Genomic DNA, 14,527 nt, shown 5'->3' on the forward strand with positions numbered 1-14,527 from the left:
ACGAAACTAGTGCTTTAACCATTTAACCCCATTTTTGCCTGAAGCTAAATATTCAAAGTATAAAGAGCGCTGTTCCCACACACTTTGGGCTACAGTCATGATTGGTCTCCATTGAAAGATAACACTCATGTTTTTCCCAACCATTAAAACAACTGTATGAATTACTGACACAGAGTAACAGAGTCTAGAATGGAGGAGTTTATTTCTGCCTGACTCACAGATCTCTAAACTGATCTCTGACTCTTGCCATGTTATCAGACCACATGTTTTGGATTACGATGTCTCTGCGGAGAGCAATACGGCTTTGAAAGTGAGGACTCACAGATTTATTAGCGTTTGCTCATTCAGTGCTTATGTTGCAAATGAGATGATCGTTACTGCTGTAAATAACGGATCATTAAGTAGTTTGCAGGAATCAAATCCTGAGATTCAAGCTTTCTAACATTATAAAGCATCACTGTATTGCTGGATGATTTGATGCATAAAAATGATGCATAAAAAAATGAAAGTGAGTGCTGAACAGAAGTTAAATAAACTAACAACCTGTCTGCTGTTCAGTATCATTAACTGAATCAATAGTATTTTTGTTTTAATTAAATAAAAACAAAACAGAAATTCACATTATTGGCAAGCAAAGAATTATATAAAGCAAAAAAAAAATGATACTGTGAAGCACTTTGAGCAAAACATAGTATCTCCATTTTTGACATTTTTCAGTTTTTGACATCATGTGAAAATGCTTGTAGTCCTTTATATTGTAGGTAAATTTCATGAAGAATGGACCAAAATAAACAGCCCAAAATGACTTGGAAAAAAGTCTGGTTCCAGTTACTTACTTTCAAAGTAAAGTATGTTTTTTCCTTCTCCTGACAAGGTACTATTTTGGAGATATGAGGTTTTGTTCTCACAGCAGTGAAATATATACTATATAATATGTAATATAAATATATAATATACACACTGATATTTTACCAGTAATTTTACTAGGGGTGTTCAAACTTTTTACAAACAACTGCATATGCTATCTGCTATCACCTTAGCAGGGCATATCTCAGTACTTGTGATAAATAGCACAGCTGTGATAGAGCCTGCAGTTGACATGGACCACCGGGGTCACAACGCACACATGAAAGAGTCTGTGCCAAAGAAGAAAGATGCAGAAAGACACGAAGCTCATAATAGAAGCATTGTGAGCAGCAGCCTGTGTGTAGGTGCAGGAGATGAAAGACGTTAAGAGTGTGTTTTGATGTCTGTGTATGCAGGAATGTGGGCGTTTGTGCAAATCTCTGAAGGAAAGTAATAAAACTGTGACAGAAAAAGCAACAAAACACAAACATGCGCTTGGAAAGTAATGAGATTTGTGTTTGCTGGCAGCATCGATACATAACAGTACATAACAGCCACTGCACTTCAGTGTTAATCATAGATTTAAATTGCAGTACTGAGCAAATGTTTACCTTTCTCACAGCTGCCATTCTTTTTCATGACACTCACTTTCAGTTCCTCAAAGAATCTGCAGACACACCTCCAAAGTTCAGTCTTAGAAGCTGGTTGATCATTTTCTGAAGTAATCAAACACATTCAGTGGTGTTGAGGCCTGGACTCAACAAATATTACAAAATGGCTGTCAATGGCCCCTTTAACCTTTAGAGGCAAACAACCCCTGGTGCAGAACAGTTCTTCTAACTCATCAGTGGCTTTGTAATCGCCTCATTGATGGGATCAGCAGCTCTAGAGCAGGAGAACAGAGAGTGATGTGGCCCTTCATGACCAAACCCTGCCTTGAGGGCTACAGTGTCAGTAATACAGCCTCATTACCTGAACCTAATGACTACTCACACACAGTTACGCGAGAAACTCCTCTCAGAGTGAGAATGTGTGCTTCAGGACCGAGCTCGTTGTTGTCGGCTGAAACGTCCGCAGTAAGAGAAAGTGCACTGAAGTGCTCTTCATATAAACTGCATTAAAACCTGTAGTGAAGAGCAGCTCTTAAGCCAGAAAGTAGTCTCAGCAAGTCCCAATCATCATAGGCTCTGCAGAGACTATGGAAATGAGGATAGTTGGTCTGACTGGATGCATGCATTGCGCATTAATCAAGTAATGTTTTGATTGCTTTATTTATGTAGTTGCACCGGACAAAACCATCTGAAAATGTGACCTTTTTGTGTATTCCATATACACCTCCCACAGAGACAGGCAGACGCAAGGATGCTGGGTTGGGTTAAAGCTCATACATCAAATACAAGCACAGTCCTGTCCGTTCAGCAAAATAATTTACATTTTTACTAACCTGTTTTATAATGAGCTGCACTACAGTTCCCAGCATGCACTGCAAATGTATAAAGCGCAACCACCCCACTTTGCCCTACAACAACTTTCAGGACAGTAGTAACACCTCAATTCTGCCAATATATTGATGTTTTTTGAATAAACAATAGTCAGTTCAGGTTATAGCAAAATGTTTTTAAAAAAATGTTTTTAAAAAATAAAAAATGAAATAAAAGCATAGGTGTTCTGTGGCCCACAGATTTGTTGAGATTTTTAATATGGATCTCTTTTGGGGGGTTGAGTTTGACAGCCCTGGGTTAAAGGCATACAGTTAGAGTCCAAAAGTCTGAGATCACATTGAAAAACTTGGATGTTTTTCATTTAAACCTGAAAATAAACATCAGAAAGTTGCAGAATTTTGAAAAATCTAAGATAAAGAAGTCATGACAAGTAAATGAAGAAGAAATGTTCAGGATTTGGCACTATTTCTAGGTGACTTATAAATTTTAGCAAATTTGTAAACGTTAATTTTTTTTGTTCGAAAAGGTCTGATTTTTTATTTCTTCTACTGAAGCTCATGTTCAGACGACTCTCAGGTGGAATTGATCTACTCATTAGAGGCTCCACAATATTGTGGAGTTCACTGCAGCTTGAGTGTAATTAAAGTAGAAGAGGGACATACAGTAACAAACACCAAGAAATTCTGAAATTAATGTTTGAAATATGGTAAGATTCTACTTTTCACACAAATTGTTGTGCTGATAATATAATTTGTAATGAAAAACTTTGTATTAAATTAGAAAGGAATCCGAAACAGAAGTATTTCCACTGTAGTTTGTCAAAATGTAATTTATACTATTTTACCTAAATTGCAGTCACACCAGCCGAAACATATTGGTGTCTTTAGTTTTGTACTGGAGCTATGAGGCAAATGTTGCTGGCAAGTACATTCCTAATACCCCACCAGTCAGCATATATACTATGTACTGCTATCTTTTATTATATACTGTTACATTATGCAGCTGTTTCACAAAATTCAGGCTCCAAGCTCTTCCACAGTTCATCTAGATTAGGTTGAACAATGTGCTGTTTCTCCTGCTCGTTGCAGAAGCACAGGCCTGGCTCCATTTATCATTACTGAAATATTGCTGGCTGATGTACATGTGCACAGTCTTGATTTGAGTCTAGTCTACAAACTGTAAGCAGAACTGTATTTGACTCATAACCAATATCATAAGATTAACACGTGGTGGTTTTATTTGGGCCTCTGCAATGTGTGCGTCGCAGATTTGTCATGTCTCTCGCCGATGCTGCACGGATAATATTCTGGCAGAGAATTTCTGGTGAGGAGAATTGTTTCTAATATAGACTCACTTTTTCCCAAAGCAGCAGACTGGAACCAAACAAGCCAGTATGATATCTTCTGTCTTTGTCTGTATGTGGGTTAAAATGCAGTTATTCACTGCAAATTACTTGCAACCAAGTAACTTGGCCATACTTGGCCATTAAACATGGCAATTTGATTCCAGTTTATTTGTTCAAATACTTATGATCCCCACGAAAGCAGTATACTATGTATAGAAATGATCATAAGTCCTATATGGTCCCCCCCAATATAGATGTAAATACCCTTAAACCAAAGCTTTCTATGCACTTAACATCATAGCTATTGCTTCATTTGAAATGCACTGTGTTGGAGCATCAAAATTCAAAAAAGTAATTGCCCCCTTAGCCACTACATCAACCAGTTAAACAAATTCAGTTAATTTCACCGGCCACGCCCAGGCATGACTACTGCCAGACCTGTTGAATCTAAACATCACTTAAATATAATAAATGTGAAGCAGGATAGAAGGTCTCAAAAAGCAGCACATGATGCCACATTCTAAAGAGATTCAAATGCAGATGTGAAACAAAGTAATTGAAATCTACCAGTCTGGAAAGGGTTACAAAGCCATTGCTAAGGCTCTGGACTCCAGAGAACCACAGTGAGAACCATTATCCACAAATGGAGAATACTCGGAACAGTGGCAACCCTTCCCAGGAGTGGCCGACCTACCAAAAGCACAAAAGAGCACAACTTACCAAGAGCACATCGACAACTCATCTAGAGCAAGGCTGGCCACAACCTGTTATTAGATTTAAGGGGCAATTACTTTTTCACAAGAGTGATATAGGTTTTGAATCGATAAATGTAATGATCATTTAAAAGCTGCACTTTGTGTTTACTCATGTTATCTTTATCTTACATTAAAATTAGTTGGATGATCTGAAACATTTAAATTACAAATTAGCAAAAATAGAAGAAATCGGGTTTTTCACAAGTCAATTAACATCTTGTTGAAGGGGTGATGCACACTTTTGCCCCCCACAACCCCCCACACCACCAGGCCTGGCTGCACTGTATAAATATACCAGTAAAATGGAATTGCTTCAACCAAGGATGCTAATATGGCTAATAATTAATGAGAATTAATGATTAGCATGCTAGCATAATTTCGTTTACAGCACGCTGTGTGAGCCCTACTAACTTTCACTGATTCTCTGCATTGTTTTGGCTGAGGTTCTCTTTTCAGAAGGCCTAGTTTTGCCTACTCAAGCACAAAAAATAAGTGTGGCTTTTGGGCGAAACTGACTGATACTGTTTTTGTCAACAGCGTTTTTCTGCTGTAGGTTTTAACTTTTATCTGTTTTTCGACTGTTTCAATAATTCAGCTCGATCTTTACGTTTTTCCTCTGCTGCATGGGAAAAGTTTCTTATGCTCAGCATAGACAGGGAGCAATAAAGGGAATTTCGTTATCAAAGTAAAGGCCTTGAGGCATTAAAGCCGACCGAGAGCGGTTAAAAATCATGACATTTAGTCAAAGCTGCTTTCTAGCGCTGAGAACCCGCTGCTATTAGCCGAAGACGTGGAGAAATTTGCATCGGGTACAAAAAAAGACTGAGTCATGTTTTCGCTCCATTCATGTAGAGCGAGTCAGGCAGCCATGTCAACCTCTGACCGTGCTGGACATGTCTCGGCAGGCGTAGTGGAGCGGTAATTAGCGTTAGCCTGTGTCCCACAGAGCCACAGTGCCACTGTAATATGGGTAAACTTCACAGCGGCCGGCTGGGTCTGATTTTTGATCCTGTCCAGTCAGTCCGTAATGAAGCCAGTTCAAACATTCCTGTGTGAGCAAGTGAGTAAAAAGCTGCTGCTTGTTAAGCTAGCATTCTGAAAAGGTGAAGCAGGTGAGGCAAAAATCTCCCTTTTGCCATTTGGAAAAAACAGGTTTTCCTACAAGGCCGTGTGGGAAATCACAACTCTGTGATAATGTCAGCCCTGGCAAGTGTAATGAGAGGTCGTACAAATCGGGATTTGAGTCCAAGAGCTGCTAAGCTGAAGTTGACTAGCATTTGGCAGCATGCTTAGATGAGTATTATCGGTTGCATAAATGCAGACTCCTATTACGGACATACAGCCGTATGGAAAAGTGACGCTTTGTGCTGAATTTAGCATACTGAGGTAAAAATGAAACACAAAATGTTGCCTGTGCAAAAGTAATTGCACATTTTATATTTTATGTTTAATTTCTTTCCAATATGTCTAACTCAGAACAGAAATAGGAATTGTGCACAAAAATGAGCTGAATAAATGCCATGTTTTAGTGATGTGTTAGCTTATTTTCACATGTAATTCGGCCAGGGGTGTTCAAACTTTTGTATATGACTGTTTAGGGTTGAAGTAAAGTCAAATGTGATCTTGTTCAGAATGTGATGGCCCCTTTTGCCCCCCCTCTGACACCCACACCACCAGCAGCAGGCCTGACTGCACTGTATGGATATATCAATGAAATGGCATCGCTTCAACCACGCATGCTAGCATGGCTATCAATTAATGAGAATGAGTGATTAACATGCTAGCATATTTAAGTGATGTGTTAACTTATTTCCATATGTAATTCAGCCAGGGGCGCTCAAACTATTGCGTGTGACTGTAGATCTGTAATAGTACAGATCAGAAACTCTAAAACCACATTCACTGGTATTTTCATTAAACTGGGGTGGTTCTCTCAAGGCTCCATCTCAGTACCTTTAGTCAGGGAACATAACTGAACCATAATCCACTGAAATGATATTCTCTAAATTGTATCCAGGCTTTTTATTTTATTGTTCTGTTTAAAACATTCGGTTATGAAAAGGTACAAATACGAACTTTTCACCTTGAAAAACCTATTTAAGGTACACAGTTGGAGCTTCAAACCACTGTTGTACCTTTAAAGAAACATTTACATTGTTTGTACCTTGATGAACGAGAAATGTACCTGCATAGAACCTTTATTACTAACAGTATAGAAATACCTACCTTACAGGTCCATGTACAGACTCTAAATCCATATCTATCTATCCATATCCATATCTAAATCTATATCCAGATTAGAATGGCTCTTGGGTCAGACACTGGAGGATGGCTAACACAAACTGAGCATACAGCCACAGTATCTTTCAGAGTGGGACTAATTTTCAGTGTTGCGTGCGAGAGTGGGCAGCAGAGTGTCCAGACACCGCGTTGAAAAATGCCACGGTATTTGGAGAATAGACCAGGTGCTGATTATTTTCATGCTTGTCATGCAGCAAAGTACAGTGAAAACTACACTGAAATTAAACAGAAAACCATATAAAAACTTAGAATGCCATGCTTAAATTTAATTTAATTCATGACGAAATACTAGTTAAACATTCTGTGCTGCAAACAGATTTCCCGGTTGGTCTACCAGGGCTGAAAGTTTTGCCTAATCACAAGTTTGTCCAGGATAAACAAATATATCGTATGTTTATTGAGCAGAGTGACTGATGTGACCATATATTCGTCTGGAAACAGGAATGTCTGTATAACTTTCTTGCTGCTCAATCACTGTACATACGAAAAGTCAGCATGTTTGAGCTGTAGCGCTCACACTGCTACATCACTCACGCCGTGCAAAGGTAGCATGTGTGAATCAGGCGTTACAAAGACAGCAGAGCCTTCAGTCCAACAGCCACAGCTACCGAGCCCAGAAAAACACCAAAAATAACCGCTCTGTGGTTTAATTCCTGCTTTGTGTTTACTGGGAACAAATGACGTTTGCAAAGTTACTTCACAGTGAGCCTGATGACCATGACTGCCGTGTTATTTCAGCAGAGAACATCGTGAACACACTGTGTCATTAATTGGAAGTCAGTTCGCCTTAACTGAACTGCACAGGCGGGAGCAGGACATGTTGGTTTATTTTGGAATGTTTTAAACTAAAAATTGTACAAATTGCTCCTTTAAACTGGAAAATCTCACTGTGGAGACTCCTGCAGCACCGCTGTAAAAGGTAAGTAAGCACGTTTAACACAGATGTAGCAGTGGTTACATTTTGTTTTTTGGCCAGAGTGTCCTTTTAAATTCCATGTACAACTCAGGGAGAGCTTCGTTGAAGGCAAAAGTATGTAATGACCAGCAGGAGAGCATTATGCTGATTTCTGCTGTTGTCCTCGTGAGCTTTCAGTCGAGTGTATCTCAACACCTGCAGTGAGTCTGAACACCTGACAAAGCCAGCAGCACAAAGCCTGCCTCCATCCCCGCTGAGAGCAGGAGGGTCCACCTCCTTCCTCCCCCCATCCCTCTCCCGCTCTCCCCCTCTCACCTGTTCTTTCCCACACTCTTCTCCGTGCTGTAATTAAGCCATCAGTACCAAAAGACTGAACACTGTCAATGTCCTCTAGAGAGAGCACACTTGCGTAAAAGAGTTCTGCTAATGAATCTAACATCTCAGATGGCTTAAAGCAGTTTCCTCAAAACTGCACTGACAATTACTTCTACTGCATGCTCATTCAAATAACTGATAACGCTTGAAACCGTCTTTTTAAAGATCCCCTTTTGACACGCTTCCCTTCTGCGTTCTCCTTCAGGGTTCTTGTTCTTGATTAACAGCATTTCTGTAGTTACAGTAGTGTCGTTGCTCTGCCATTATCTCCACAGGAACAATGCATACAAGTATAATATTCATGTGCACATTTCCTATATGGGCCCTTTTATAGGCCCTTTAAAGGGCCCATATCCTACATTTTGGTTATTTTTGTCCACTGAGGCCCACTTCTGACATTTGAGTGGGTTTATGAACCAACCAGTCACAGTCCATTTCTACAGAACCATTTTCCAGCCTCTCTTTATCCCTTAGAATTAAACAGGCTATTTTTGTTTCTCTGCCTTTAAGACTGATGTGTGTAAATGAGCTCTGTTCTGATTGGTTGTACGTCATTCAAAAAGCAGTACATGGCTGAAACACTCCTTATAACTTTAGCGTGAGTGGGCGGAGCTTCACTGCTGTGGGTTAATAGGAAGGTATATGTAAATGAGCCGGTTTTCGTGACATCACAAAAACAATTAATTTATAATGGGCTGTTTTCACAGCTAAGTATCCATATATGGACTGTTTGGACTTACTAACTACCACCAGAAACCAACAGAAATTTCTAATGGTTTCTATGTTGTGTTTTAGCAGATCTTACAAGGTAAAAAATAGCTCTATTAGCTAATGATAGCATTTATAGCTAGCTTGTTTTGCCTATGTTAGTGAGTGTGTTTACATGCACTCCAGGTCTACATGAGTCAGTAATCAGATTTCTTTTTTGCAACCAGCCAATCAACTGACAGTAGAAGACGTGACGTAAAAGTAATGTGATGTAAAACTTCATGCCGCAACTTTTTTTTAAACATCTTACCACTTTAGCCTGAAAATATGAACATACATCATCTAGAAGATGAAGAATATTTAAATCCTTCATTTCGTCAAGCATATATTTGGTTTCAGCGTCGCTCCAAAAGTGTTTTGCTGCGTCTCGTGGCAACACTGCTCGCTTATCTCCAGTAACGCAGCCTGTTTTCGCACATATGCAGACTGAGAAATGCGAAAAAAATCAGAGTAAGAGTTCACACGCCCTGAGCTGATTACTGAGCTAAACTCCAGCTCCCTTAATCGTATTTCTAGACCTCACTCTGATCTAAGAAATCAGAGCGTGCTTTTTACATGACCATTTGAATAATGGGATAACTGCAGAAATGCGATTATGATCAGATTATTGAGTTCATGTAAAGACACTCCAGGCGTTGAAATAGAGGACTTTGGGGATGGTTTTTAAAGGGAACATACTGGTGGATTTCACCGCAATCCAGCACCAAAAGTTTCAAAAGTTTAGCAAATTTATGAGATCATGTCTGGACCCGTGAGACTGGACAGATGAATAAGCACAAATAGCTCAATTGTAGAGTTGTGAGGGTTGTTAGAGGTTTATGCTAACGTCACAACACGTGACTTGAAGCTTTGGTTCGGCCAATCAGTCAAATTTACACCATTTTCCCACTTATCACAAATGTAGACAATCAGCCAAGACGTGTTTGGTGTCTGAAGTTTCCTTCTTTTGTTTAGCACTGGAGCTACGAGGCTAATGTAGCTAGTGGTGCAAGCTGATTGCCACCACACAGATAGCAAGATAGGAGGCCACTGATGCCTAACCTGGTGGCCCACTTTGTTTTAGTTTTTTACTTTACTTTTTTATTTTTCCTTCATTCTTTTCTTTCATTATCCTCTGTAAATAAGTTTAGTAAACAGAAATATTATAAATAAAGCCGGTTATACAGCTGTAACCAGTCTAGCACAGCGTCTGCAACAACATTTCATTCATTTTATTTCTCTCAATTGTTTGTAATAGTTTGCTTTTGAAAATACAAGGCTGTGTTCATTAATAATTTGTGTGAAAAGATAAAAACTAGTTAAACCTTGTATGCAGGACGGTAATCTAGGTGGTCCAAGGATGGACCAGCAGTGGCATACAGCCAGCGGGGTGCCGGCCTTATCAAGCCAGCAGACCAATCTAGGCCTGCTGTCTGGGCAATAGTATTAGCATCCACCTTGAAGCCTGAATTTTGGTCCATTTGTATATTTTTATCAGTCGGTGTTGCTCTTTAGCACTCCTTAGCTTTAACTTTTGATTTGAGTGTTGTGCCGGACGAGGTCACCTGCACTATAATGTGAATTGCTATTTTACATAATCCGTTGACAGTAATGCTGTTGTGTTACAGAGCAGCTGAAATTCAGTTCTTTTTCCCCTCTGAGTTAATAATATCTGTCTGCGCTGTCAGTTTGAGCTCAGGATGAAATAAACCCGACATGCTCGATGAAAATGAAATCTAACTATTACTGCAGGCCACGATAACCTCATAAAGCGCAGGAACTGATCTGAGAGAGCCACGCTTCATTTAAACTGTCAATCAAGAGCGTCTCATCAATCCGGCTGCGGATTTAAGCGGAATATGTAAGTCACGTCTGCATCTTTTGTACTGTGTGAGCGAGTGCGTGTTTTTACTTCATACCTATTTTACAGCAATCTTTCCGCTCTTCTGCCTCACAGTCAGCAGACTCAAATACAGCAATCTGCCATAAACTTATAATCTGTAAAAATAATTTATAAATTACTTTACACAATTTATTTTCACTGGCTGTATAGTGATTCACTGGCTAATTCACTATGGTGATTTTTATAACGTAACTGCTAAGTGAAAACTGCAGCATCAGCAGTTACCACTATCAGACAATCTGCATTATATACTATATAAATGAATTTCATGCAACATAATTGATCTCATGTCATATTCCAAAGAAAACTGCTTTTGTACAGAGGTACAACTAGGCTAGTAGTTTGCACAATATTTTAATGATAAAGATAACCTCAACCTTGTCTGGTGGGCTTTTTTCATTAAGTAATGTTGCCTTTAATAGCCTGTAATATAATTCTTTCAGCTAATGTCACATTTTGAATATTTGTAGTGGTCAATAATATATTCTAGGCATTCCAGGCATAATCGTTGACCATTTTTACTAAAACTAAACGACATTGCTAACATTTTATCAACTATTGGCCAAGGCTACTATAACTTTAATAACTCGGTCATTCTACAGAAACGTCCACGTTTCTATCTATGCATAGGTGTCACTGGTGTTACCAATCGTCATTGGTGTTACACATTAGAAAGGAAACATCAATTTTTAATGAAAAATGCATTTTACAAAATTGTTGCTACAGAGCATCAAACCACATGTTGTCAGTCATGGAATATCCACTAAAATATGGAATTTAATCCATTTGTATTTTAATTTTTTACAATTACCTCAGAATAAAGTCGGTCACACCAGTGACTTCAGCTAAAAGCTTCATATGAAATCATGAGCTAAATGAGAAAATCTCTGATAACTGAAAGACACAGTGGACTCACCATGAGATTTTCTTCATAGATCCTCAGAAAACAGGTAAAAGGAAGTCGTGATGTCATCAGTGTGATTTTTATTTCAAAATAAGAGACTTTTTGTTACACAGTAACACGAGTGACACGACTCCTGGGGACCACAAATCTCATTATATATTTTATAATATTTATTTAGCATTTGTTTTCTTTATGTCGTTTATATATTCCATAGTCATTTATAGATTTTGCAGTTAAAATTGCAGAAAAATGTGTTTTGTTCTTCAAAATATGACACTCAGCCTTCACACATGACTGTGGGGACGAGCTCTTCTGTGGTGCCTGGAATTCTAGATAATTGATTTAAAAAAACAATATTGCTTAATTGATGGCTGAAGAAGATGTAATTGTTAAAATAACTTACTGTTTTATTTGAAAATTTTATAATTGTAACCCTAACATGTTTTTCAAGTGTAATATATCTGTAAACGCTAGGGACACAAAAATGGACGTTTCTGTAGAATGACCCAACTGTTTTTTTCTAGCTAATGCTAAAGCTTGGCCAACCTAGTTACTGTTTTCCAGCTACTGCTACAGGGTGACACAGCAACTGCCTTCTAGCTAATGCTAAATCTAGCCCAGTGTTTTTTCTAGATAATTCTAAATGTTGGCTTACTGACTATTTTCTAGCTAATGCTAACTTGAGACAAACTCACCAACCATCTTCTAGCTAATTTTAGAGCTAGGCTAACTTTGTGACTCTAGTTTTTCTCTAGTTAATTCTAAAGCTTACCTAACCTAGCAGCTGTTATCTAGCTAACTCTATAGCTATGCTGACTTAATGCATGTTTCCTAGCTAATGCTAAATCTATGCAAACTTAGTGACTGTTTTCTAGCCAATTCTAAGGCTAGCCTGAGTGACTGTTTTCTAGCTAATTCTAAAGCTAGTCTTACATTAATTCCTCCTTTTTCTAGGTAAATCTAAAGCTAGCCTAACTTAATGCCTGTTTTCTAGCTAATTCTAATGCTAGCCTAACCTTGTGTCTGTTTTTAGCTAATAATAAAGCTAGCCTAACTTGGTGACTGTTTTCTATCTAAGCTAAAGCTCTGATCTCTCTGAAGCACTTTGTATGAAAAGGGGAACGACTTTGTCATAGAAAGTTTCCATGATTGTAATTAAAATATGAAATAATGTTTTTTGTCAATTTAAAAAATGTTATTTAATAATAATTAATAAATATATGACAAACATGTCACAGTCACTAAAATTCCTGCATGTACATTTCTTGCAAATAGAAGAACCACTTTTGCTTCTCTAAAGAACCTTTGAATGGATGGTTCTTTGGTGAACCAGTTTTGTAATTGAGATGTGTGAGTGTGAGCAGGGTTGGTTGTAGTTAGCTACAATTTAGCTTTCCAGAAAAATTAGTGGCTACTTTTTAGCAACTTTTGAAAAATAGTGCACTACTTTTCAGCTACGTCCAAAGCATGATTGTCAGAATATTTGTGAATCTCCACCTGACACACCAAACAAGCCCAACTGAAAGTGTGAACAAGACACTGCATTTAATCATGAGCCAGAAAGAAACGCACAATTGAAAAGCTACAAATATACAAAAAGATCACCAAAAAGTAAGTTTAAGTGTAACCAATAATCAAACTTACATCCAACAAAAATTTAGAATAAACGCAAAGTCAGTCATTCCAGATTTTTCCTAACAAAAATCAACAAAAATAACTGAATACAAACCAAACAATTTTGTACAAAGCCTCATCAACTGTTGAAATAAAACTGCTCCAATTTAAACATTTCAGCAAGATGTTTACAGACATGACATTCAGAGTCCTTTGTTAAACTTCAACAATACTTGAGGCCCAAAATTCTCATCAGTGACCCTGGCTCTGTTTGGGGTGAGAAACAGGCCTGAATAATCTCTCCACTGCTGCAGAGCTGCTGCGGCTCCACAGTAGAACTAAATTTTTTAGGTAAAATAACCTTATTCTCCTTTACAGTTAAATCATTATAACACACAGTTCTAACACAGTTTTCACAATAAATGGTCTTAAACACTGGAGTTAATGTAGAACAGCTAATTCACCAACCTTTAACGCTGAAGACTGACGCGCAGACCACTGGTCACACAGCAACGCAGATAACGAAACAGCAAAGAGAGAGATTTAAGAACATCGATAATTTGGAAATGAATGAACTTGTTTGCATTTATAAGCACTCAGCTGGTTTCCTCATACGTTTAACCTGCAACAACTCGCGAAACTGAAGTCAGCTTCTCATTCTCCTGCTTCTCATTCCAATTTTCCCGTTCCACCTTAAGTGGCGCAGCAGTACAATCTGGCGCCTCAGACACCATTTAAGGTGGAATGGCACAATTGAGCTAAGCGTACTAGTAAAAGGGGTGATCAGCGTGTGGCCAGCCCAGTTAACGACCACGTTATGTGGTTCAGATTTTGCACAGATCGCCTGAAGCCTGTGTAGCTATAACGAAAAATGAAAATCTTTGTTATAGCTACACAAAAATTTGTAGGCACTACAGCTATTAGCTACATTTCATAAAACTGTAGCGGCTACAGCTATTAGCTACAAAAATTTGTAGTTAACTAAAACTAGCGCGCTACTTAGCTACTCCCCCATCCCTGAGTGTGAGGAACTTTTTTCAACCACATAATGAGGTTCTATGCCAATTAAAGATTTCTCTTAGAACAATGTGTCCATTCTCATAACCTTCCTTTTAGGGAAGGCACTGTGACTTCAAAACACAAGTGGATGGGGATTCTGCGAGAGCTGCGCTATCAGACCTGAAACGGTACTCACAGTACCGGACAATTCTCTGAAGGACAAAAAAACAACTCGCTTGCAGTTACTGAAGACGCTAATTCCTTTTTTTTCCATTGGAGAGAATGACAGACTCAAAAGAGACAATTAGAGTGGGATAGCAAGCAAGAGAAAGAAAGGACACGGGAGAGAGAAAGAGAAAGAGAAGAAAAGCTTTAAAAGC

Source organism: Colossoma macropomum, unplaced genomic scaffold (genome assembly GCF_904425465.1).
Source record: "Colossoma macropomum unplaced genomic scaffold, Colossoma_macropomum, whole genome shotgun sequence".
In the NCBI taxonomy this organism is placed as follows: Eukaryota; Metazoa; Chordata; class Actinopteri; order Characiformes; family Serrasalmidae; genus Colossoma; species Colossoma macropomum.